The sequence below is a fragment of the Trichosurus vulpecula genome, chromosome 2 (genome assembly GCF_011100635.1).
Source record: "Trichosurus vulpecula isolate mTriVul1 chromosome 2, mTriVul1.pri, whole genome shotgun sequence".
In the NCBI taxonomy this organism is placed as follows: domain Eukaryota; kingdom Metazoa; phylum Chordata; class Mammalia; order Diprotodontia; family Phalangeridae; genus Trichosurus; species Trichosurus vulpecula.
This window is the reverse complement of record NC_050574.1, coordinates 186,710,451-186,734,874: the sequence shown is the minus strand read 5'-3', so window position 1 is coordinate 186,734,874 and position 24,424 is coordinate 186,710,451. Positions and strand designations below refer to the sequence as shown.

General features: G+C 40.8%; 1 pseudogene; it reads right to left on the bottom strand.

Annotated features, from left to right (window-relative positions):
- Positions 1-3,856: 3,856 nt before the first annotated feature.
- On the bottom strand, positions 3,857-4,189 carry LOC118840046 (annotated as a pseudogene).
- Between the last annotated feature and the right edge of the window lie 20,235 nt (positions 4,190-24,424).

Genomic DNA, 24,424 nt, shown 5'->3' with positions numbered 1-24,424 from the left:
GCAGTTTCTACATTAATGGATTGAAGGGCTGGGAATATGATATTCCAGAGGTCAAAGGAGTTGGATTAAAGCCAAGAATCACCTACCCAGCAAAACTGAGTGTAATATTTCAGGGGAAAATATGGATTTTAAATAAAATAGAGGACTTTCAAGCATTCTCGATGAAAAGACTAGAGCTGAATAGAAAATTTGACTTTCAAACACAAGAATCAAGAAATGCCTGAAAAGGTAAATGGGAAAGAGAAATCATAAGGGACTTACTGAAGTTGAACCATTTTGTTTACATTCCTACATGGAAAGATGATATTTGTGACTCATGAGACCTTTCTCAGTATTAGGGTAGTTGAAGAGAATATACACACATATAGAGAGAAGGCACAGGGTGAGTTGAATATGAAGGGATGATATCTTAAAAAAAATAAAATTAAGGGGTGAGAGAGGAATATATTGGGAGAAGGAGAAAGGTAGAGATAGAATGGGGCAAATTATCTCACGTAAAAGTGGCAAGATAAAGCAGTTATAATGGAAGGGAAGAAGAGGCAGGTGAAAGGGAATGAGTGAATCTTGCTCTCATCAGATTTGACTTGAGGAGGGAATAACATACACAGGCAATTGAATATCTTACCCTACAGGAAAATAGGTGGGAAGGGGATAATACGGGGGGATGATAGAAGGGAGGGTATATTGGAGGAGGAGGTAGTCAAAAGCAACATTTTTGAAAAGAGACAGGGTCAAGGGAGAAAATGAATAAAGGGGGACAAGATAGGATGGAGGGAAATAGTCTTTTACAACATGGTTATTATGGAAGTGTTTTGCATAATGATACATGTATGGCCTATGTTGAATTGCTTGCCTTCTTAGGGAGGGTGGGTGGGGAGGGAAGAAGGGAGAGAATTTGGAACTCAAAGTTCTAAAAACAAATGCTCAAAAAAAGTTGCTTTTACATGCAACTGGGAAATAAGATATACTGGCAATGGGATATAGAAATGTATCTTGCTCTACAAGACAGTAAGGGGAAAGGGGAAAAGGGTGGGGGCGGGGAGTAGAGTGATAGAAGGGAGATTGGGGAAAGGGGCAATCAGAATATATGCCATCTTAGGGTGGGGGGTAGGGTAGAAATGGGGAGAAAGTTTGTAACTAAAAATCTTGTGGAAATCAACATTGAAAACTAAAAATATTAAATTAAAATTCAAATTGTGGTACATGAGTATAATGGAACATTATTGTGCTGTAAGAAATGATGAATATAGAGAAGCAGGGGAAGACATAAGAAATGATGTGAAAGGAGGTAAAGAGAAGTGAAAACAATATGTACAATGACTACAACAGTTGAAAGGGAAAAAATAGTAAGTAGTAAAAAAAAACCCCATAACTTAATGCTGTGAAATTATTACAACCAAGATAAGTTCTTCCTTTTTGCTTCTTTGAAGAGGTAGAGGACAATTTATGTGGAAGACTGTTTAGAATGTGATTTTTTTTATCAGTATGTTGACTAGTTTTGATGAATAGTTTCTTTTGCTCTTTTTTTCCAAAATTTTTTTTGTATGACTTCCTTCAAGATTCAGTTCAAATGCCACCTTCTTTAAAAGGCCTTTCATGGTCCTATCAGCTGCTACTCCTATCTTTTCTAAGGCTACTTTGATCTTGTATGTATATATAAATCTATGTATGTATGTATGTATGATCTATAGATACACATTTGAATGTAACCATTAGAATGTAACCTTCTTGAAGGCAAGGACTGTTTTTTATTTATATATGTGTGTCTCCAGTGCTTAGTATTGTGCCTAGAACATAATAAGTGCTTAATAAATGCTTATTGGTTGATCGTTAAACCACACACACACACACACACACACACACACACATACACACACACTACACATACCTACCCCCATAGACATACCTGAAGTTTGATAGAATCTCTTCTATTCATATTTTTCCAGTTCATTTCCTCAAACAGTCTCATTTCATTTATAAAAACATTTTAAACTCCTTTAAAAACTCTTCCTTCATCCCTTCTAGAAATTCTAGTTGAATTTGTGGCCAAATTGTGTTTCTCTCTAAGACCTTGCTTGTAGATGTTTTGGAGACATTCTCTCCTTCTTTATCCTCTTCTGGGTTTGTGTCTTGAGCATCACTGCCACCATAATAGCTCATTATGGTGGAATTCTTTTTTTCTTTGCCCATTCTTTCAGCCTGCTTCCTGACTTTGGATTTGATCTTAGAGCTGTCCTCTAACACACTTCTGGAGGAAAGATCCAGATTGTTCCCATTGCTGCTTTCTTGGGGTACTGAATATTACGTTATTCCAGGATTTCAACAAGCTGGGAACCTTAAAGCTTTCAGTACTCCCAAAGGGCTGATCCAGAGCAAAATCTTATCATCACCCTTTGTAAGTTCCTGAGTTTGGTTTGGGGCAAAGCAATAATAAAATGTGATTGGACTCAACTTTTATCCACCAGCTAAGAAATTCTGCTGGTTCAGAATGACAAAACTGTAGGCTTCCCCTTGTTCTGGAATTCCTGTCCTGGTTGTTCATCTGCAGACTGGTCTAGATTCTGGAACTGGAACCATGCTCTGTTCTTGGGGTCTGAATGTTGCTACTTGCTTCTGAACTTTCTTCTTCTCCATACTCTGCCTAGGACCTCTCTAACTTAGAATGCCTCCCACTCACCTTCCTGCCACCTGCTCTGTGCAGATCCCTATCTCAATCTTCCCAGGATCTGTGAAGTAGAACTGGGCAGTGGGTAATAAATCTACCAGTTGGCACCAGTCTCTGTTGCAATATGCCATGGTATAGGTCCAGGACCTCCTTTTGCCCTGATGCATAGCCACTCCTGGGTGTTGGAGTGCTCTCTAGCACCAGAATGTTCCTGTCCTAGCCCCAGCCTCACTGTCAGCAGACCTCTTTCTCTTTCTCCCTGTGCTGACCTGGACTAGACAAAGGACTCACAGTGACTTTTTCTAGATTTACCCATCAGGATTTGGTCTAACGTATTTTTTATTAGGAAAGCTTTTGTGGACAGGAGCTCAGCTACATTACTCGCTGTTACTCTGCCATATTAGCTCCACCTTCTATCATTTTCATTTTCAAATATATTCCTTTTACCTCTCCACCCTGGTAAACTGCCCCTTATAACAAACAATAATAAAAGAGAACAAAAATAGTTCAACAGAGCCAACAAACATATCTACCTTTTCTGACAGTGTAAGCAATATTCCATATTTGAACAAACCTTTGTCACTATAGCTATAGTGTTGTTTCATTTTTTTCCCTCTTTCTGTTTATATTCCTATAGTTGCTGTACTTGGTTCTACTTATTTCACTCTGCATCCATTCATATAAATCTTCCCATGCTTCTTTAAATTCTTTTTTAATTTATTTTTTTATTTTTAGTTTACAATACTCAGTTCCACAAGTTTTTGGGTTCCAAATTTTCTCTTCCTCCCTCTCCTACTCCCTCTCCCCAAGATGGCATGTAATCTGACAGAGGTTCTACATATACCCTTAAATTCTTTAGATTCATCATTTCTTGTGGAACAGTAATATTCTGTTATACTCATATACTGCTTCTTCCGCGGTCTATATGAACCTGCCCATCTATATGAACCCCCAGTCTATATGAACCTATTTTATTTTCAATTCATTTCTGCCACATCATAAAAAGCTACCATAAATTTAGTGTAGAGGAAAGAATGCTGACTTGGATTCAGGAAATCCTGAATTCAAATCCTTCTTCAGTTACTTTCTGTGTGATTCTGGGTAAATCATTTAACCTCTCTAAGTCTCAACTTCTTTTTTTTTTGTAGCTTTGCAAAAAATGTATAATTTTATTTAATCAATTTTCATGTTCTAGATCCTTGAGGGGTAGAGTATCACTCGGATCCTGTGTCCAATGGCCTTGGCAGGAAGATTGCTTCTGAATTTGGCTCAAACCATTCCACTATTTCCATGAGCCCGAATAACTTTTCCCCAGATAACTTTTGTTCTCTTTGGTTTCCAACCAGGAGTCACTGTGTTGTTTAAGGCTTTGTATGTATAAGCACATCTCTTGCCCAAATAGAATTCCATTTCATCCTGAGCATAGACTCCTTCAATTTTCAGAAGAGCTGTATGTTCCCTCTGGTTTCGTAGGCCTCGCTTGTAGCCAGCAAAAATGGCCTTGGACCACAGTCTTCCAGACATTTTGTTGTTCTAGAAGTCCTGTTTCTACCAGGCCTCTCAGGCTCCAAGATGGAGGAAAAAGGAGTCTCAACTTCTTAATCTATAAAATGCGGACAATAATAATACAGGGTTGTTGTGAGGATCAAATGAAGTAACATATAAAGGGCTTTGCTTAAAGGGCTACAGAAATGTTAGGATAATGATGGTGGTGGTGGTGGTGGTGGTGGGGTGCATATGGGACCTTTCTTTCTCTTTTTCCCCTCCTTAGGGTATACACCTAGCAGTGGGATCTTTGGGTCAAAGTTAAATATAGTCACCTTTGCTTTGCCCATTCTCAAGGGATAAGATCTATTCTCTGGGCTGCTATAGACCCTGCAGGAATCTAATTGAAAGAAACCATGATGTTTGGAGGGCCCCACCATTTTGGATGGTGGATTGCTTATTTTTATGTCTGAGTTAGTTATTAGAGCTACACTTGTCCTCATGGGAGTGGGAAGGTGATATCTGAGCTACACTTGTCCACCTGCATGAGCCTGTGGGTCCTAAAATTATCTGAGGAGAAATGAAGTGTGCAGTTATTTCTTCAATACATTGGGAAACCCTTTGAAATCCTTGGATGAAAAATGCATAATACTACCTTCCTCTTTTTATTCACTGACCTCAAACAGTTCATGAGTATTATCTCTTTAACACTAAATCATTCTTGTGATTGGGCATCTACCATCATCATCCTTATTACCAGACAGAAAAATACTTCACTGAGGGGCTAAAGCACTGTCCTGAAATTTCCCAATCTTTCAGGGGCTCAGGTGAAACTGGAAATTACATCTCTAAATTCCTTTTACATCTCTCTGTTCTCATTTTTTCTATTGAGAACCTTAAAAATTTTTTATTGGATGCATGCTGAGAGGGTAAATCCTGTGCAGTGTAGGCTTATTTCCCCATTTTTCCAGTCAGAGATTTCCTAAAGTCATTATTTCTGCTATTTTTTGTCCTTTATTTTGAAAGAGGACCAATGATATCACAGTGTGATATCTTGATTTGTGCGTGAATTCGATTTAAGTGAGGCAGAGTTGAAGAAAGTCATCAGCCTCACTCTCTCTTCCAGAGTCATCCAATTCCAATGGCAAGACAAAGGTTTGGAAGTGGCCTGGTTTGCAGTGGATGACCTTGCCTTTTTCCATATCTGACCAATCTCTAAGCGGTCCACATGGCCTGCTTTAACGCCCTTCATGAACATTGGAACAGATTGTTCTTATCTGCCCATAGTGTAAACATCCCTTTAAATCACTGAAGGGTTCGGGACCCCTCAGTTACACTCAATCTGGTTTAGCCTGCCTTCCAAGACAGTTTACCAGGGTGTGCCCTCTGTGCACACTACAGCTTCTTGGAGCCACAGGTGAGAGTTGAGTGCCAGGTAGACACCACAGGTGGATGACCAGCTCTGAGAAAGGCTCAGCAAACCCTCACACCAGAGGTGCTAAATGCTCCTTCTTCAACACCTTGTACACCCGACATTTCTGCTAATTACCAAAGGAAAATAGTGAATAGCCAAAAGTGTTTCTTCATGTAGAATTTTGGCATTTTATTATACTGACTTTCTTTTCTGCTAAGTTAGGTATAATTTTAGTTTAGTTTATAGGATCATAGGATTTTGGATTCAGACCTGGAAGGAACCTTAGAGAACATCCAGCCCAACCTCCTCATTTTATAAATGGGGAAACTGAGGCAAAAGTGGGCAATTGACTTGCCCAGGGTCACACAGCTTCTAGGTGTCTGAAGCAAGATTTGAACTCTTCCTTACTCTAAGTCCAGAGACATTTCTGCTATGCAACGCTGCCTCTTTGGGTCAAAATGTAGAAATCTCTCCCTCTGCCCATCTTTTCCTGCTGAACAACTGTTTCTGCAATGACTGCATATTTACTTCATATGTCATTGATGTCTGGCACTGTACAGAATGTGTATGGAGCAGGCATGATCAGGGGAATATGTGATTTGCAGGATTAATGCATCTCCTGCGGAGCTGGACATGGAGCTCCTTGCTGGGTTGACACAGCAGCTCCTGACTGCTGCCCTGGTAACTCCTGATGCATTTATGAAGCAATGCCTCGGGGCTATCATCCAAAGGCCTCCACTCCCAGGAGCCAGGCCTGTGGCCAGGATGAGAGGCAAGCTCCACCTGTTCTTGCCATTTACAGGTGAAGGTGATTTATGGACAGGGAACATTTCTGACAAAGCCTCAGATATCAGGATGCCTCAGACTCTGAAGTACAAAATGCTTCCTGACAGGCCTCTCTGTGCCGAAAGGAACAGAAATCAATTTGGTAATATATTAAGACATTCTTAATGACATAGCTTTTGCATTCTAAATACACCATTAGATTCGAGGCTCTTAGCGCCAGGTCTCTTCAGTTTGGATCAAGTTGCAATTTTTCTTTAAACTGGCTGCTAATGGATTAGATAAGAATGCTCTTGAAAAAGTAGCAATGTGCTCCTCTTCTCTCAGGCCCCTAAACATTTGACTGGTTTGTTTTCCAAACCTTAGGCCCTGGAGTGATGTGTCATAAAGGCATAATCTGCCCTCCTACCTATTATCAACAGCCATTTGTGATATTCATTAACAGTGAGTCTGGCAGCAAAAAATATGAACGAATGAAACAAATAAATTGGGTGATAATTACTTTGGTGAGACATGTGTTAGAGGACCAGACTTCGAGTCGGTAAAACCTGGGTTCAAATTCTGCTTCTGTCACATACTAGGTGAATGACCATGGACAAGTAACTTAAACTCTTTGTTGTCCAGGCAGTTCTGAGTCTCTAATTTGCCAAAGAGTAGCTCAGCTGTATTAGAGATTTCCATGCAAGGAATTCCTTAAATGGATGCAACTACTGTCTGAGACCAATAATTCCTCCATAGGATCATAGAACTAGAGCTAGGAAGGACCCCAGAGATCATTGAGTCAAAGCCCTTCACTTTACAGAGAAGGGAACAGATGTGCGGGGAGATTAAGTGCTTTGCTTAAGATTATGCCAGTAGCAAGTAGCAGGAGCTTTCTGAACTCAGGTCTGAATTCAGGGCCTGTGCTCTTTCTACTGTAGGGCACTGTTGAAAGATTCACTCTTTGAAAGATTCCTCATGTGATTAGGATGGGCACTCTCTCCTTGCCTTAGCAGAGCTTCAAGAGCTCTCCATTCATTCATTGCCTTCATCAGCTGCTGTGTCCAAAAATATTCATCATCTCCTAGTCCAAATTCACTTTTGACCTTTCCCCACCCATTGAGAAAGCAAGAAGTGCAATACTCATTATACATATGAAGCCATGCAAACATATTTCCACTTTAGCCATGTTGTAAAAGAAAAAAAAGCAAGAATAACAAAGAAAGTGCAAGAAAATATGCTTCAATCTGCACTCAGAGTCCATCAGTTTTCTGTCTGGAGGTGGATAGCATTTTTCATCAAGTATCCTTTGGAATTGTCATGGATCATTGTATTGATCAGAGTGGCTAAGTCTTTCAGGCTAAGTGCTTTCAATTCAGCCATTTTTCAGTCACATCCAATGCTTTGCGGCCCCATTTGAGATTTTCTTGGCAACAATACTGGAGTGGTTTGCCATTTCCTTCTCCAGCTCATTTTACAGGTGAGGAAACTGAGGCAAACAGCTTTGCTGTTGCAATCCCCCAATGTAATTATTAACGTGGCCCTTGATATGGGCACACATACACAAAGAGCATGTAGGCACCTTCTAACTCTCTGGGATGCGGCTCATTCACTCTAACCTATTATCAAATTGGCAGTACTGGATTCCCAAAGAAAGACTACTACCATGGGATTACACTCAAATTCTTTTAAGATCCTAAAGATAATCCTATTAGTTAGACAGTCAATAAGCATTTATTAAGCAACTACTATGTGTTAGGTACTGTATTAAGAATTAAGGATAATGTGCAACATTCTCCTAGTTCTGCTCACTTCTCTTTGCGTTAGCTCATATAAGTGTCATCTCTTGAATATGACCCCTTCTCTCCTCTGATACCGCCACCAGCCTGGTACAGCCTCTTATCACCTCACTCCTAGATTACTGAAATAGGCTGTTGGTTGCTTCGCCTGCCACAAGTCTCTCCCTGCTCTAATTCATCTTCCAGTCAGCCACCAAAATGATTTTCCTAAGGCATAGGTCTGCCTAAGTCACCTACTCAATAACCTCCAGTGACTCCCTATTTTCTCTGAGATCAAGTATGAAATCTCGTTCGGTGTTCAAAACCCTCCTACCTTTCCAGTCTTCTCATACCTCACTCTTTCTTCCAGGACACTTGCCTCCTTGCTGTTCCAGGAACAGAACACTCCGTCTCTCAGCTCTGGACATTTTCACTGACTTTCCCCCATGTCTGGAATGCTATCCCTCCTCATCTCTGCCTCCTAGTTTCCCCTGAGTCTCAGCTAAAATCCTGCCTTCTACATGAATCTTTTTCCAATCCCTCTTAATTCTAGTACCTTCCCTCTGTTGATTATTTCCTACTTATTCTGTACGTAGCTTATTTGTACATGGTTGTTTGCATATCATCTCCTCCAGTAGATTGTCACCTCCTTGAGGGCAGGGACTCTTTTTTTTTTTACCTTTCTTTTATCCTTAATTCTTAATACAGTGCCTGACACATAGTAGGTACTTAATAAATGCTTATTGATTAACTAACTAATAGGATTGCCTTGAGGATCTTAAAAGAATTTGAGTGAAATCCCATGGTAGTGGTCTTTCTTTGGGAATCTAATCCTGACAACTTGATGATAGGTTAGAGTGAATGAGCCACATCCCAGAGAATTAGAAGGTGCCCACCTGCTCTTCGCATATGTGTGCCCACATCAAGGGCCACGTTAAGCTCCCCCTTGGGGGATGGGAGTTGTGCCATACACAGCACATAACCATAGAAGCATGAGTTGTTTGGGGCAGCTAGGTGGTACAGTGGATAGAGTTCTGGGCCTGATGTCAGGGAAGGCTCATCTTCCTGAGTTCAAATCTGGACTTAGACATTTACTAGATGTGTGACCCAGGGCAAGTCACTTCACCCTGTTTGCCTCAGTTTCCTCAGCTGTTAAATGAGCTGGAGAAGGAAATAGCAAACCACTCAAGTATCTTTGCCAAGAAAACCCCAAATGGGGTCACAAAGAGTCAGACATAACTGAAAAATGACTGAATGGAATGAGCTGTTTGGGGGAGTGCTCTATGGTGGGAGTTTGTGATAGATAGTACCCCCTCAGGCATTGGGGTAGGGAAGTATGAGGAATAAGTCTACTAGACTTTTCCTTGTTTTATTTCCTTTGGCATTTTGTCCTACTTAAAAGATATCCAGGGGCAGCCAGGTGGCACAGTGAGTAGGGCACCGGCCCTGGACTCAGAGGGACCTGAGTTCAAATCTGGCCTCAGACACTTGACACACTTACTAGCTGTGTGACTTTGGGCAAGTCACTTAACCCCAATTGTCCTGCCTTCCCTCCTGCAAAAAAAAAAAACCAACCCAAAAGATATCTGTGCCATCCTCATGTTTTGACATGATTTTCCATTTAAAGAATGGAAACAGGCACAACTGCATAGGCAAATAAAGTGTTATAAAGGGACACAGTGCCCCAGTGTTTGTGAGCCTTTCCCACTGGTCTTCAGCTATATTCTGCCCCTCTTTTGCCTCAATTTCCTTGATTGGTTTGTTCTGTCCACAGCTCTGTTTGTGCTCTTCACTTCCCTGTCTTGTGTTTGACTCTACTGACTTCATTTCCAATGGGCCTGTCATGCCTTCTCTCTCTAACAGGGTCATTCTTCTCTTGGAATCATCAGTTCATGGGCACAGCCTTGCGATGGAACCAGGACTCTGTGGTCTCTGATAATGGACCCACATATCCCCACACAACGACCACTTGTTCCACTTATTGAATCTTGCCTATTCAACAGGTACCCTGAACATGATACATTCCTGTCACTTTAAAGTCAATTTTTATAGTAATAAGCTCACATTTCTATATTGCTTTTAGGCCTTCAAGGCATGGTCCTCAAATAACCCTGTAAGATAGGTAGTATAAGTACTAATAATACTAATACTATATTAATAATTACTACCACTAATATTAAATATATTAAATAAATAATAATAAAATATTAATAAATACAAATACTGTATTTAATAAATACTAATATTATATTTAATTAGTGCTATGTTTAATAATAATAATAGCTAATGTTTATATAGCATTTACTATATATCAAGTACTATGCAAAGCACTTTACAATTATGATCTTATTTGATCCTTATAATAACCCTGGATGGTTAAGTACTATTATTATCCCCATTTTATGGATAAGAAAACTGAGGCAGACCAAGGTGAAGGGACTTGTCCAACATCACACAAGCGTGTGAGGCTGGATTTGAACTCAGGTCTTCCTGACTTCAGACTGGGTACTCTAACCACACTACACAACCAGCTTCCCTGGATAAAAACGGGTAAGGCATTATAAGGTCATTAGATTAATGAAGGTTTAATATTGATGAAGAAGTCTTTCTCGTAAAACATGGACCTCAAACTGTGACTTAAATGAATAGAAAGCCAAGATTCAGACAAAGGAAATTAGTGTTCTTTGCATTTCTGATGGCTTGGCAGAGGTAGTCAGAGACCTAGGTTGGAATCCAAACTCTGCAACCTACTGCCTGTGACTTTGGATAGGACATTCAACATCTATGAGACTCGGTCACCTCATGGGGCAGCTGGGTGGCACAGTGGATAGAGCACTGGGCTTGGAGTCCACAGGACTTAATGTCAACTGGACCAGAACCAGCCTCTAATCTATAGCTTTGCCTCAGTTTCCTCATCTATAAAATGAGCTGGAAAAGGAAATGGCAAACCAATCCAGTATTTCTGCCAAGAAATGGGGTCATGGAGAGTTGGACATGATGGAGCAGCAACAGCAAAGGGAGAGGACTGGACAGCAGGACCTCAAAAGTCCCTTCGACCTGTAAATCTACGGTTCTGTGATCCTGACTCCCAGCTCACTCCTCATCTGATACTACCAAACTGCCTCTTTTTATTTCTTATAGTTTGTCCAAGGGCTCCTATCATCTTCAAGGTCAAATACATTTTTCTAGCTGAAATCTTCAAGGCTCTCCTTAATCCATAAATAAGTCTAATCTTAACTTTCTGTAATCTACTATCACCCATTCTGTACTCCCCTAGTAATCAAGCAACACTCTGGGAGTCATTTTCCCTCTCCTATGTTTGCCAAGCCATCAGAAATGCAGAAATGATTTCTCTTGTCCAAACCTAGGCTCTCTATTCATTTAAATTGCAGTTTGAGGTCTGTGTCTACAAGAAGGATTATTTCATCAATATTAAACATGCATCAACCTGATGGCCTTATAACACCTTACCCATTTTTGCCCGTTCCTCAGGGTACCTTAAAAATTCCAGTACTCTATGCTGGTTACATGTTTGTTTCTCTTGCCTGCCTGTCTTTCTTCTTCTCCTCTGTCCCAAATCACACTTACTAGAAGTTAAATTTCTTTTGGGTGGGAACCAAAATTAGTGATTGAATCCCAAGGCCTTTTAAGAACCTAGCACACAATGCTAAAACAGATACTACTAAAAACGTTTTAAATATATGCTAATGATTCAAGTTTTTGAGGAAGCTAGGTGGTCCATTGCTGAATTTGGAGTCAGGAAGACCCAGGTTCAAATCCTGTCTCAGATGGAGCTGTGTGAGTCTGGAAAAGTTACTGAACCTTTCTCCCATTCAGTTTCATCACCTGTGAAGTGGAGATAATAATAGCCCCAACCTCCCAGAGTTGTTGTAAGGATCAAAAGAGATGCACAAAAGTGATGCACAAGTACTATTATTATCATCACTCACATGGTCTTAGCTAAGATATCTTTGGTACAATCTCCTCATCCTCCACTAAATCCTACTCTGATGCGTCATCTTGCTGTGGAGGTGACCCTGTGTTCTGAAGGCCATGATAGTGAAATAGAAGCTCTAACGGATTCCAACATGCTGGAAAGAAGGACCCCAGAACTGTGGATGGATACCTGAAGAAGGATTCATGGGAAGGCAAGGACAAGATTGGTACAGAGTAGGTGTAGATAGGTTGCAATCTGTAACACTGGAGGGAGTATCCACATAAAATGAGATAAAGGATCTGTCAGAGTACTGAAGAATCCTAAAAAAAAAACAAAACTATGGACAAATGTATATATGACCTAGCAGTGCTTCTTCATAAAGTCCCCTTTACATCTATCATTTGGATTCTTTCTCTCAGGTTTTTTCTTGTGGTATAGTAGATAGAATGGTGGCCTTGAATTCAGAAAGACTTGGGTTCAAGTCTTGCCACTGACGATAACTGTTATCCTGGACAAGTTGCCTAACCTCTGAATTTCAATGAACTCCTCTAAATAATGGTGATAATAAGGCTTAGAGTACCTAGTTCAAAGAGTTGTTGTGAGGACCAAATACACTGATGCTTAATGTCAACTGGACCGGAACCAGCCTCTAACCTGTAGCTGGCTGGAGTCAAACAAACAGAGCGGGCTAGAGACAGGAAAGTCAGGAAACAAATAGAAGTTTAATGAATTTCAGAGGGAGGAAGATGATGTGTGCATATGGAAACTCCCTCCTCCCCACCTCCCCTCCAAGAAGGAGGACTTAAGGCTGCTAAGGCTGGGGCCACTTATATACATGAAAGGGGTTGGCTCACAACACAATCATTCTTAGATTTTGAGATTGTTCTTATGGTCGGCATTTCTTGGGACAATAGAGGCATTCTTGGGTCCCATGGGAACACTAATTGTCTCAAGTCTCAGGAGTCATGGCCACTCCTCCAGGTACACAACGAGAGCTCTGTGACAGGAACAGGAGTACAGTACCTGCCAGTGATAAGGAACAGAGATTGTGAACATGGCCCTGGGAGATAGGGGGAGCTAAATCCCTCAGTGAACACTTGGTGCTGGTCCAAGAAATACCCTTTGCCACAGGGTGATATCAATCCTGAGTGCAAAAGATTATCGTTATGCCAAGCTCCCCAGGACATAGTCTGCTTACTGGGCCTTAGCTCTGGGAATCAGGGTATCTCAAAAATATTTTGACAATATCTTAAAGAACTCTGTAAACTTTAATGCACTATGTAAATATCAGTTATTATTATTCTTCTGTCACAATTACTAACACTATCCTTCCCGAAAAGTCAGAAGTCAAAGATTTTTTAAAAAAATTAATGGTATTTTATTTTTTCCAAATACATGTAAAGACAAATTTTAACATTCATTTTAAAAGTATTTTGAGTTCCAAATGTTATTCCTCTCTCCTTCATCTCCCTGCTCTGTAAGATGGTAAGAAATTTGACATAGGTTATATATGTGTAATCATGTAAAACATTTCCATATTAGTCTTTTGTAAAAGAAGAAACAGGCCCATAGAAAAAAAATTTTAAAGTACAGAAAGTGAAAAAGTATGCTTTGATCTGCATTCAGACTCTGTCAGTTCTTTTTCTGGAGGTGGAGAGCATTTTTTATCATGAGTCCTTTGAAATTGTCTTGGATCATTGTGTTGCTAAGAATAACTAAGTCATTCATAGTTGATTATCATACAAAGAAGTCAAAGATTCTTTACTTAAATATTTCTTTATCACTCATCGAGGGTCAGCAAATAATAAAGATGTCTGGCCTTCCCCATTTCGAATACTTGGTAAAATGTCTAGGCTGGGCAAATACACAAGTTGCCTGCTCCATGAAGAATTATGTGGTGGAAGCCATGTTGGATGTGGGTGCAGGCTGAGTCAGAGTTTCCTGATGCTGCTGTTGTTTAATTCCATTACAATGAACACAGCTGCCAAGCCCTTATGAAGAAGCCTGACAAGAGTCACAATAATACATCTGGGTCATTTCAATTAGACTGCCAGTGAATCTGGTTTAGGCAGATGTTTCTGAAAGATAAGCAATTTTCTAAGTGTACCATTGAAATTATATTATATTTGTGGGTATAACTTTTTTTTAGAGGATGAAGACTAGAATTAGATTCACAAGTACTGGATGTAGTGCTTCAAAAGACACCCAACAGTCCAAAGTGAATGAGGCTAATCAACGCAAAATCCTGAGGCAAAGAATTCTTCATCCTTACTCACAGTCCTTCTCTCATCCAAGAGGTCAAGATGTCACTAATTCAGGTGCCCAGGATGGCAGTAGAAATAGCAATCACTCTAAACAGCCGGTAGTCACTAAATCAGATTTCTGGATTCCATTTACATCCTCAACTTCAATTCCAGGGACCAAGGACTCCTTGCCCTTTGGCTCCTTCCTGTTATTGTATAAGCAGTGTATTTTAGTGGGCATAATAACGATTTACATTTACAAAAAATCTTTGAGGTTTGCAAAATACTTTACATACATGTTCTCATTTGAGCCTTAGGACAACCCTGTGAGGTAAGTTTTGTTATTATTCACAAATTACAGATAGAGAAACTGAGGCTAGGAGAATTTAAACAACTCATCCAGACCATTAAGACTAGGAATTGTTTTGAGGTAGAACTCAGGGCTCAACCCACTATCCCATACTGCCTTTCATTAATTCCTGTACTACCAATCTCACAGGATTATGGTGAAGGTTAATAAAATCTTACAGGATTTTATTATAAATGCATCACTGGTAGTGGTAGTAATAGTAGTAGTAGTGGTAGTGGTAGTGGTGGTGGTGGTGGTGTTAGTATTAGTGTTAGCGGTGGTGGTAGTAGTAATGGTAATAGTGGCAGTAGTAGTGGTAGTAGTGGTGGTAGTGGTAGTAGTGGTGGTAGATAGTGACAGTAATAGCGGTTGGTTGTTGTCTTTCATTCTCAAAGAAGCCTAAAATGACATCACTATGTTGGAATCAAGATACAGTATGATTGGCTATGGCTGATCAGACCAGGATGAGCTTGATTGCATGAAGGTCTAAAGGCTCTACCACAGGTCGGGCACAAATAGTCCATATAAACATTTGAGGGAGAGATGTCTCTAAATTTGCATTTCTCACATTTCTTTTGAGCTATTGCAATTCTGCTTTGCTCACAGAGCACAGTACCTTCTTTGATAAGGGCATGCCATGCTTGGTAGTCTTTTCCAGTATCTCCCATGTCATGCAATTGATTGCTAAGTTCTTCAGAGAGACTTTGAGAAGGTCCTTGCATCACTTATTCTGACCACTATGTGAGCACTTGCCCTGTGTGAGTTCTCTGAAAAATAATTTTAGGCAAATGTACATTTGGCAATCGAACAACATCACCCCGGTGAGTTGCACTCTCTGCAGTAGCGTTAGAATGCTTGGCAGTTCAGCTGAGAGAAGACCACAGTGTCTGGTACCTTATTTTGCCAAGTGACCTTCGGAATCTAAGACCATTTAAATGGAAGAGATTGAGTTTCCTGGCATGGAGCTGGTATGCTCTCCAGGTTTTATAGGCATGCAACAATGAGGTCAGCAGACTTGCAGTTTGGCAGTCAGTCTAAACCTCTTTTCTCCCATACTTTCCTTTGGAGCTTCTCAAAACACTGAGCTAACTCTGGCAATGCAGGGTGTCAACCACATTATCAATGTGTACATCCCTGGAAAGTATACTACCAAGATAAATGAACTTATCCACAATATTCAAAACTTATCCGTTGCTATAACTAAAGGCTCCATATGTAGATGGTATGGTGTTGGCTGGTGGAGAACCTGTGTTTTCTTGTTATTAACTATTCAGACAAAATTAGCACAAGCAGCAGAGAATCAATCCATACTTTGTTGCATCTCAGCTTCAGAAACTGCATTCAGTACACAATCATCTGTGAACAAAAACACCATGCACCAATTCTCCCTCTACTTTAGTTTTGGCTTTTGCTTTTTCAAGTTAAATACATATGGTGCATCTTAACTACTCCGTGCTGATGGAGTCACATTGATTAGTGATAAGGACATGATTTTGGAGAGAGGCTGAACATTTCCATAGTATTCTCAACAAACTGTCATCAATCAATGCTGAAGCCATTGACCATATACCTCAGGTTGAAATCAATCCCTCTCTAGCCAAATTTCCAATGGAAGAAGAGGTTTTGAATGCCATTAGGCTCCTCTTGTGTGACAAAGCACCTGGTACTGATTTTATTCCAGCTGAGATTTACAAGGCAGGGGGTCCACTGCTCATATAAAAGCTGATTGAAATCTTCCTGGTTATATTGCAAGAGGAGGTTATCCCCCAGGAGTTTAAGGATGCCTCCATTGTCCATCTCTATAAAGGCAAAGGAAAGAGGTCGTCCTTGGACAATCACAGGGTGGAGTCTCTCTTGGTCACTGCTGGCAAGATTCTTTCCAGAGTCCCCCTTAATACTCTAATCCTGCACCTGGAAGATGGTCATCTACCTAAGAGCAAATGTGGCTTCAGAAAGGGCAGAGGAATGGTCTATATGGTGCTTGCTGTGCAACTCCAGAAGAAATGCCAGGAGCAAAACAGAGATCTGTGCAAAAAGTTCATTGATCTGACCAAGGCCTTTGTTACTGTCAGTCATGAGTGCTTATGGAAAATTATGTAAAAATCTGGTTGCCTGGAGAAGTTCATCAGTGTTGTACATTAGTTTCATGACAGTGTGATTGCCTGGGCTCTGGCTAACGGACAATACTACACTTTCCCAGTATGGCTGTTTGCTTGCCTTCATCCTTTTTAGCATAATGTTTTTGGCAATGTTGTCAGATGCCTTCAATGAAGACAAACTTGGCATCAAGGTCAGCTACTGCGCTGATGGTAAATTAGTGGTTGTAGTAGTAGTAGTAGTGGTAGTAGTGGTGCTGGTGGTGGTACTAGTGGTAGTGGTGGTAGTAATAATGGTGGTAGTAGTGATTCTAATAGCAGTAGTAGTAGTGGTAGTACGGCAGTATTGGTAGTAAAAACCACAATAATATTTGCCTAGCACTTTATACTTACACTTTGCAAATATTGACTTCTTTACTCTCAGCAACAACCCTGTCAAGTAAGTAGTAAAACACTTCTTATCTCCATCCAACGAATGAGGAAATAAAGTCTGGGAAATGCTAGAAAACTTTCCCAAGGTCTATAAAAAGTGGAATTCAAACCGAAAGCTCTTTCCACTCCACCGTATAGCCTAAAGCACCTCTGCCTCTGCTTTTGTGATTGTGGGGGCTGGGATCATTTGGAATGTGTTGAGGACTCAGTCCCCCAGACTTTTCCCAGCTGCATTCCCACTAGGGCTCCATTTGAATACTACAGGGACATAGCCACCTCCCAGGTGTACATTTCACAGTAAACCTCCTGTCATGCTCAGCATTGTTTGGGCTTGTTGAAATGATCTCTTTAATTCTAGGCCACTCAAACAAGATTGGTACATGAGAAGGGTTCAGAAAAGATCAATAGACGAGACACCCCACTTATGGCTAGGTAAAGCTCCTAAAGTCTGTTTGTCAGGTAGCAGTTTGGAACTGAAAATAATGTGACAGATGGTATTGTATGCCATCCTGGGCACTTGAATTAATTGTATAATGACCTCTTGGATGAGAAAAGTGTTCAATTATGTGATAGATGAAAATTAGATGCTGAGGCCAACTAACAAAGGTTATTTAGATTCAAATGTGGCTGAACTAAATAATGGCAGCCTGAGTTCTGGGTCCTGAGGAGCAGGGGGGTCATGTGGGTTGGTCTAGTGGAGCAGACATGGAAGAGTTTCCTCATTCTTTCCTGGGTGTGGGATCGACCTTGGGAAAAATTTCAGTGTCCTTGGCACTTTCTCTCCTCCCATTCTGCATCTGTTTTCAACCTCTTGGTGGCCTCCTCCTCCTCCTCCTCTTCCCCCAGTGTTCCCACATTGCCCTCAGCTCTCACCTTAGCACCTGCTTTCCCTTGGGACAGAGCTCTGCCAGAGGTAGTTGTATTTTTTAAAAGCTGTTACTTATTAAGTCAAATCACTAATTAGTAGAATTCAAGGATGGGTCAGAAGAGGAAATGAGTGTTTAGGTGCTGGGTGAGAAGGTACGAGGGAGGCAGCTACCATTAATGGAGGGACAGTTCTGCCTATGATGCTTCCCAGGTTTAGATCAGTACTTTAGTCAGCACTGTAAAAAATCATAGATTTAATGCAGGGAGGGAAATTGGAGGTCATCCAGTCCTCTCAGGTTACAGATGAATAAAATGAGGCCCGTAGAAGTAGACCTAGCAAAAGCAAGAAGGGGCAGAGTCAGGATTCAAACCCAGGCCTTCTGACTCCAAGTCCAGCGCTCTTTCCACGTCCTCACTCTCCCTTTTCTAAAGATTCTCTTTGGACTGAAGGTACTTGACATCCTAGACAGTAGTGAAGGGGGTTTCAGTGGATGTGAGGAAAGAAACAAGAATTTATTTAGCACCTTCTCTGGGCCGGAAACTGTTTTTGTTCAGTCATTTCAGTTGTGTCTAACTCTTTGTGACCCCATTTTGGGATTTTCTTGGCAGAGATACTGAAGTGGTTTGCCATTTCCTTCTTCAGCTCATTTTACAGATGAGGAAACTGAGGCAAACTGTTAAGTGACTGGTCCAGGATCACACAGCTAGTAAGTGTCTGAGGCTGGATTTGAATTCAGGAAGATGAGTCTTCCAGATTCCAAGCCCAGTGGTCTATGCACTGCACCACCTAAAGTGCTTTACAAATGTTATCTTATTTTATCTTCACAATAACCATGAGAAGGAGGTCTTATTTTTATAATTCCCATTTTACAGTTGAGGAAACTGAGGCACTCACAAGTTAAGTGACTTGCCCAGGGTCACATAGCTAGTAAGTATCTGAGGCTGGATTTGCATTCAGGTCTTAATACCTTCAGGCCCAGCCCTCTATCCACTGAGCCACCTAACTGTTGCCTCAAGGGTGGCACCTTGTAAGGCAGATTCATTTGTAAGTCAGAGAATACCTGTTAAGATGAAATATTGAATCATGACAGTGTACCATGGTAGAAAGCCTGGCACTAGGAGATAGAAGATCTGGGTTTTTTGATACTTAATGAGAGACATTCATTCATTTTAACAAGTTTAATCAAGTGCCTACTACGCACCAGAAAGGGAACTTCTAGTCCCTGTTCCAGCACACAACAGATGTATGACCTTGGCTAGGTACAAATGATTCATTCATTTATACAACAAATGAATCAGCCATTATACAATAAAAGATTCATTCATTCATACAAAATAATCGTAACTGAAAAGAAGTCAACCCATGGTGAGTCATTTGACCTCCTGGGAGTTCAGTTCCTTCATCTGTAAAGTGAAAATAATAATACCTTCCTTGCAGAAAGGCAGGAAGATAAGACAACTTATTTCTTATGGTGTCTTCCAGCCCTAAGAGCTATGATTCTGTGGGTTATTTAGCCTGGAGGTGATATACGCAAGCCAACGAGATATGAGCCAGTATGGTCAGCATTTATTGTCAGAGTGTACTATGTTCATGCGTGCTGGTTTTTTTTTTCATGCGTGCTGTTTTAATGCAGACTTAGGAAGGTTCAGAATACCCAAAGACTAGCTCAGAGAAACATAGAGATCACAGCAAGACAGTAAAACAATCTAGTTAAATTAAGGGAAGACAGTCATAAAATAAGGGTGGTCCAAAAGAATGATGGATGGAAAAATGGATGGTCCACTGGGGCTCCAGGTGGAATGATCATCTCACTGGGAGCCTAGAGGGAATGGAACACCCTCTCTCACACCATTAAAGACTGTTGGGTCTGACAGGACCAGGTATTGGTGGAAGGGAGCAAGGAGCCTAGACCTGGACACTGGTGTTCACTGCTCCAAGTGGGGAAAGGGAAGACTCCTTGTGAACTGGACGCCAGTTGATATTGAAATTCTCTGCCTGCAGGAAAAAGGATTTAGGGCTATTACTTCTGGTCTTACTCTGCCAGGGTGATCCCCAGGGTTTTGAGCTTCCCAAGGCTTCTTCACTTTGCTAGCGAAGGAGATTATTGGGGTTATAACCCCTGTCTTTATGACCTGGTTCATGCTGTGCCAGTCACATGGAAGGTTCTGTCTCTGTCTAAACCTAGAATCCTCCCCATCTTTCAGAGTCCATCTCAAAGTCGCTTTTCTCTGACCCCTCTCTCTCACCCCAATAACACAGTCATTACCCAGTACTTAATATCTATACAACACACTGAGCATTTATCATTGACTATCTTGTATTGGTATTTAGCATTTCTTTGCACACATCTCTCCCCAATTAAGCCCCCCAAAGGGTCACATCTTAGACATAATAATAGCTGAAATTTATATTGTGCATTAAAGTAGCAAAGGGTTTTACAAACTTCATTTCCTTTGAGCCTCATTACAAGGGAGATACTATAGTCATTATAACACTCATTTTCCAAATGACTGAGAATTTAAGTGATTTGCCCAGGTTCACATAGGGGCTTGCCCAGGGTTGCATAGCTTGTAAGTGTTTGAGGAAGAATTCAAGCTGATGTCCTCTTGAATTCAAGTCTGGCCTTCTATCCATTGTGTCACACTATCCATTTTTGTTCCTTTCTAGCACAGTGTTAGGTCTATGGTGGTATGAGCTTCGTTCACACTCACTGAATGCCTTCCCCTGCCTATGTGCATGGGGCTACTGGACTCTGTGGCAGTCCTGTGCCCTGAGTATCATGTTGTTGCTGCTCAGTCAATTTTAGAAGTGTTTGACTCTTTGTGACCCCTTTTGGGGTTTTCTTGGCAAAGATACTGAAGTGGTTTGCCATTTCCTTCTTTAGATCATTTTACAAATGAGGAAACTGAGGCAATCAGGGTTAAATGACTTGCCCAGGGTCATACAGCTAGTAAGTATCTGAAGCCAGGTTTGAACTCAGGTCTTCCTGGCTCCAGGTCTGGCATTCTACACATTGCATCACCTACCTCCTGCAGCCCTGAGTATCATAGCATTTTATAAAGAGCCAAGGCTCAGACCAGGCTGCAGAAAGCTTGAGGAATAGCTGTAAATAGCTGAGATATTCAGCGGGGATGTTTCCTGTTGTATAGGCTGGTTTCTCTATCATTTCAATGACTGTGGAACGATTATGAACAGCGTTAAAGGGGACAAAGAGAGGGAGCCAAGGACTCACCAGCCACGCTGAGATCCAAAGGGGACAATAGACACTACTATCATTTTTTTGCTTAACAACAACAACAATAGCGACTCATTTATATACTGCTTTAAGGTTTACAAAGTGATATTTTTATGATAACTCTTTTTTGCTTTTGTCCTTGTATTCTTAGCACTTAATACAATGCCTTGAGCATGGTAGGCATTTAATAAATGCTTGTTTAATTATTAATATTTTTCATAATTCTCATTTCTTTTGGTACAATAATATCCCCTTATGTTAATAATACATAATTTGTTCAGTCATTCCCCAATAGTTGGACATCTGTGTTATTTCTTTTTCTGCTACTATGAATAATGCTATTAATTTGGGTGGGGGCACAAATCGATCTTCCCCTTCCTCTCCTCCCATCGACGATTTCCTTAGTGCCACTATCATCTTCCCCGTTTTCTGTAGGAGCCTGGAGGGAGTTGGCGTGTGGCTCTCCCATCTAGTGCCTATGATGTTACTGGATTGAGGCCCAGAGAGAAGCCAGGGAGAATGAATCTACCCCATAACATATCGACTATTCCTCATTTACTGTCAAATGGTTCCACATACATCATCAGATTTCCAATTCAGAAGGGAGAGTAGCTACATGACACATACCAGGGCACAATGCTGGGGTCCTTTGCTTGTAAATTGCTATAAGAAGTTTCCAGTATCAGTTAGTCAATAAGCGTTTATTAAGCATCTACTATGTGCCAGACACCTTGCTAAGCACAGGGGAGATAAAGCAAAAAACTAATCCCTGATCTCAGACATTCTAGGACAATAGTGAGGCTGCAGGTTTAGATTGGGGGTGGATGGGCTGCAGAAGAAACTCAGCAGACCTAGATTTGTGGGAGAAGGAGGACTGATTTGAGAATCAGGAGACTTGATTCTGACACTGTGTTTCTGGTTGACCCTGGGCAAATCACTTCTCTCCTCTGGCCCTCAGTTCTCATCTGTAAAATGGAGTCGTGCACATATGGTTCCAAGGACCTTCCAACTCTAACATTTTGTGGGTGGTCCTTTTCACTCTAACAAACATCACTTCTATGATTTGATGAACTAAGATGCCTGTTATAGGCAGAGCCCTGTTGGGCCCTTGGGGACAAAACTGGAGATCTAAAAACAAAAGCTGGGGGATCACTTTCCCCCAGTAAGGATTTCTTTTTCTTGTATAAGTCAAATGAGGTGGACATCAAGGTCTTTCTTCTTTGTAATTTTGTTTTCAAGCAAGAAGTGTATTTATTATCATCCTCGTGCTACAGACAAGGACCCTGAAGCTTGGGGACACACATAAGATAGTATGGGGGATGAGCAGATCAGTGAATGAATGAAGTGTTTATTAAATGCTCACTATGTGCAAAACACTGTGCTAAGTGATGGGAACATGAATAGAAAAGTAAGATAGGCCCAGCACTCGAGGAGCTCCCGTTCTAATGAAAGAGACAACCCATATAGAAGGTTTCAGCTGAAAGTGAGATGCAAGAGTTGCATGGTCTTTAGGTCATAGTGGCAAAGCAGATGATAAAGTTGTTGTTGTTGTTGCGTTTGTCCTTCATTTTCGAAGAGGACCGTGGCATCAGGGAAATGATGACTTTGATTTACGATGGTGCATGTTGAACCATTTGACAGTGAATGGGGAAGAGCTGATATGTTATGGATATGCTGGAAGGCATCCCAGAGATCATCTAATCTAACTTCCTTCACTTTATAGATGAAGAAAGTGAAAGCCCAAGAGTTTAAGTGACCGGTCACACACATAATAACTGGTAGAGCTGAGATTGACAGAATGCTAGAATCTCTGAGTTGGAAGGGACAGGAGAGGCCCTCTGGGTCCAATCATACCTGCAACATTCCCAATAGCATTGAAAGAGACCTTGGTGGCCAATGAGTCCCTTCTATACCTGACCACTAATTTTCTCCAGAACATCCTTAAAAATATTTAGCCTCCACTTGAAGAGGACAGGGAACTCACTACTTCATGGGGTTTCTGATTTAGGAAGATCTCTAAATTATTAGGAAATTTTCCATGACATCAAGCCTAGCTCTACTTCTCTGCAACTTCCACTCATGACAGGAACATCAGGTTTAGAGCTGGAAGGGAGCTCAGAGATCCTTTAAAGCAATGGTTCCCAACCTGTAAACCAGCAGCAGAACGTGAAGAGGATGGAGAAAGGAGGAGCTAGGGAAAGGAATTGATAGGATGATAGATTTACAAGTATTATTTCATTTTGTCCTTACAACAAACCCTGGGAAGTAGGTGCAATTATTATTCCCCATTTTATGCATGAGGAAACTGAGTCATAGAGTGGTTAGGTGACTTGCCTACAACTACACAGCTAGGAAGTGTCTGAGGCAGGATTCAGACTCAGGTCTGATCTGGACTGAAGCCCAGAGAGTAACTTGTCTAAGGCCACACAACTACTACCAAGTTGTAGGCTTGGGGTTCAAACTGAGTTCCTCTGACTCAATCCCCAATCCAGTGCTCTTTCTATGGCAACAAACAGTTTCCCCTGATGAATAGGGATAATGCAGCAGAGGAAACTAGGGTTATATATACAGAAGAACTTCTCAATAGTAAATGCAGGAGACTTTGGATATATTTTCAAGAGAAATCATAGAATCTGGAGATTTCAAGATGCATGTAAAATGAAGAAATCAAAACATTTGAAAAACTGTGCAAAAATACAAATTAAAACAATCTTAAGATGTCATTTTATACCTACCAGATTGGCTAAAATGATAGAAGAGGAAAGTAACAAACATTGGAAGGGATATGGAAAAATTGGAACACTAATTCATTGTTGGTGGAATTGTGAACTAATCCAACCATTTTGGAGAGAAATCTGGAATTGTGCCTAAAGAGTTGTTAAGCTATCTATATCCTTTGACCCAGCAATACTTCTACTTGATGTATATCCAAAGATGATTAGGGAAAAAGGAAAAAGAACCTTTATGTTCTAGAATGTTTATGGTAGCTCTCTTTGTGGTGGCAAAGAACTGGAGATTACAGGGATGTCCAATTGGGGAATGTCTGAACAAGTTGTGGTACATGATTGTGATGGAATACTACTGTGCTATAAGAAATGATGAGTTCATTGATTTTAGAAAAAACATGGAAAGACTTACATGAAATAATGAAGAGCAAAAA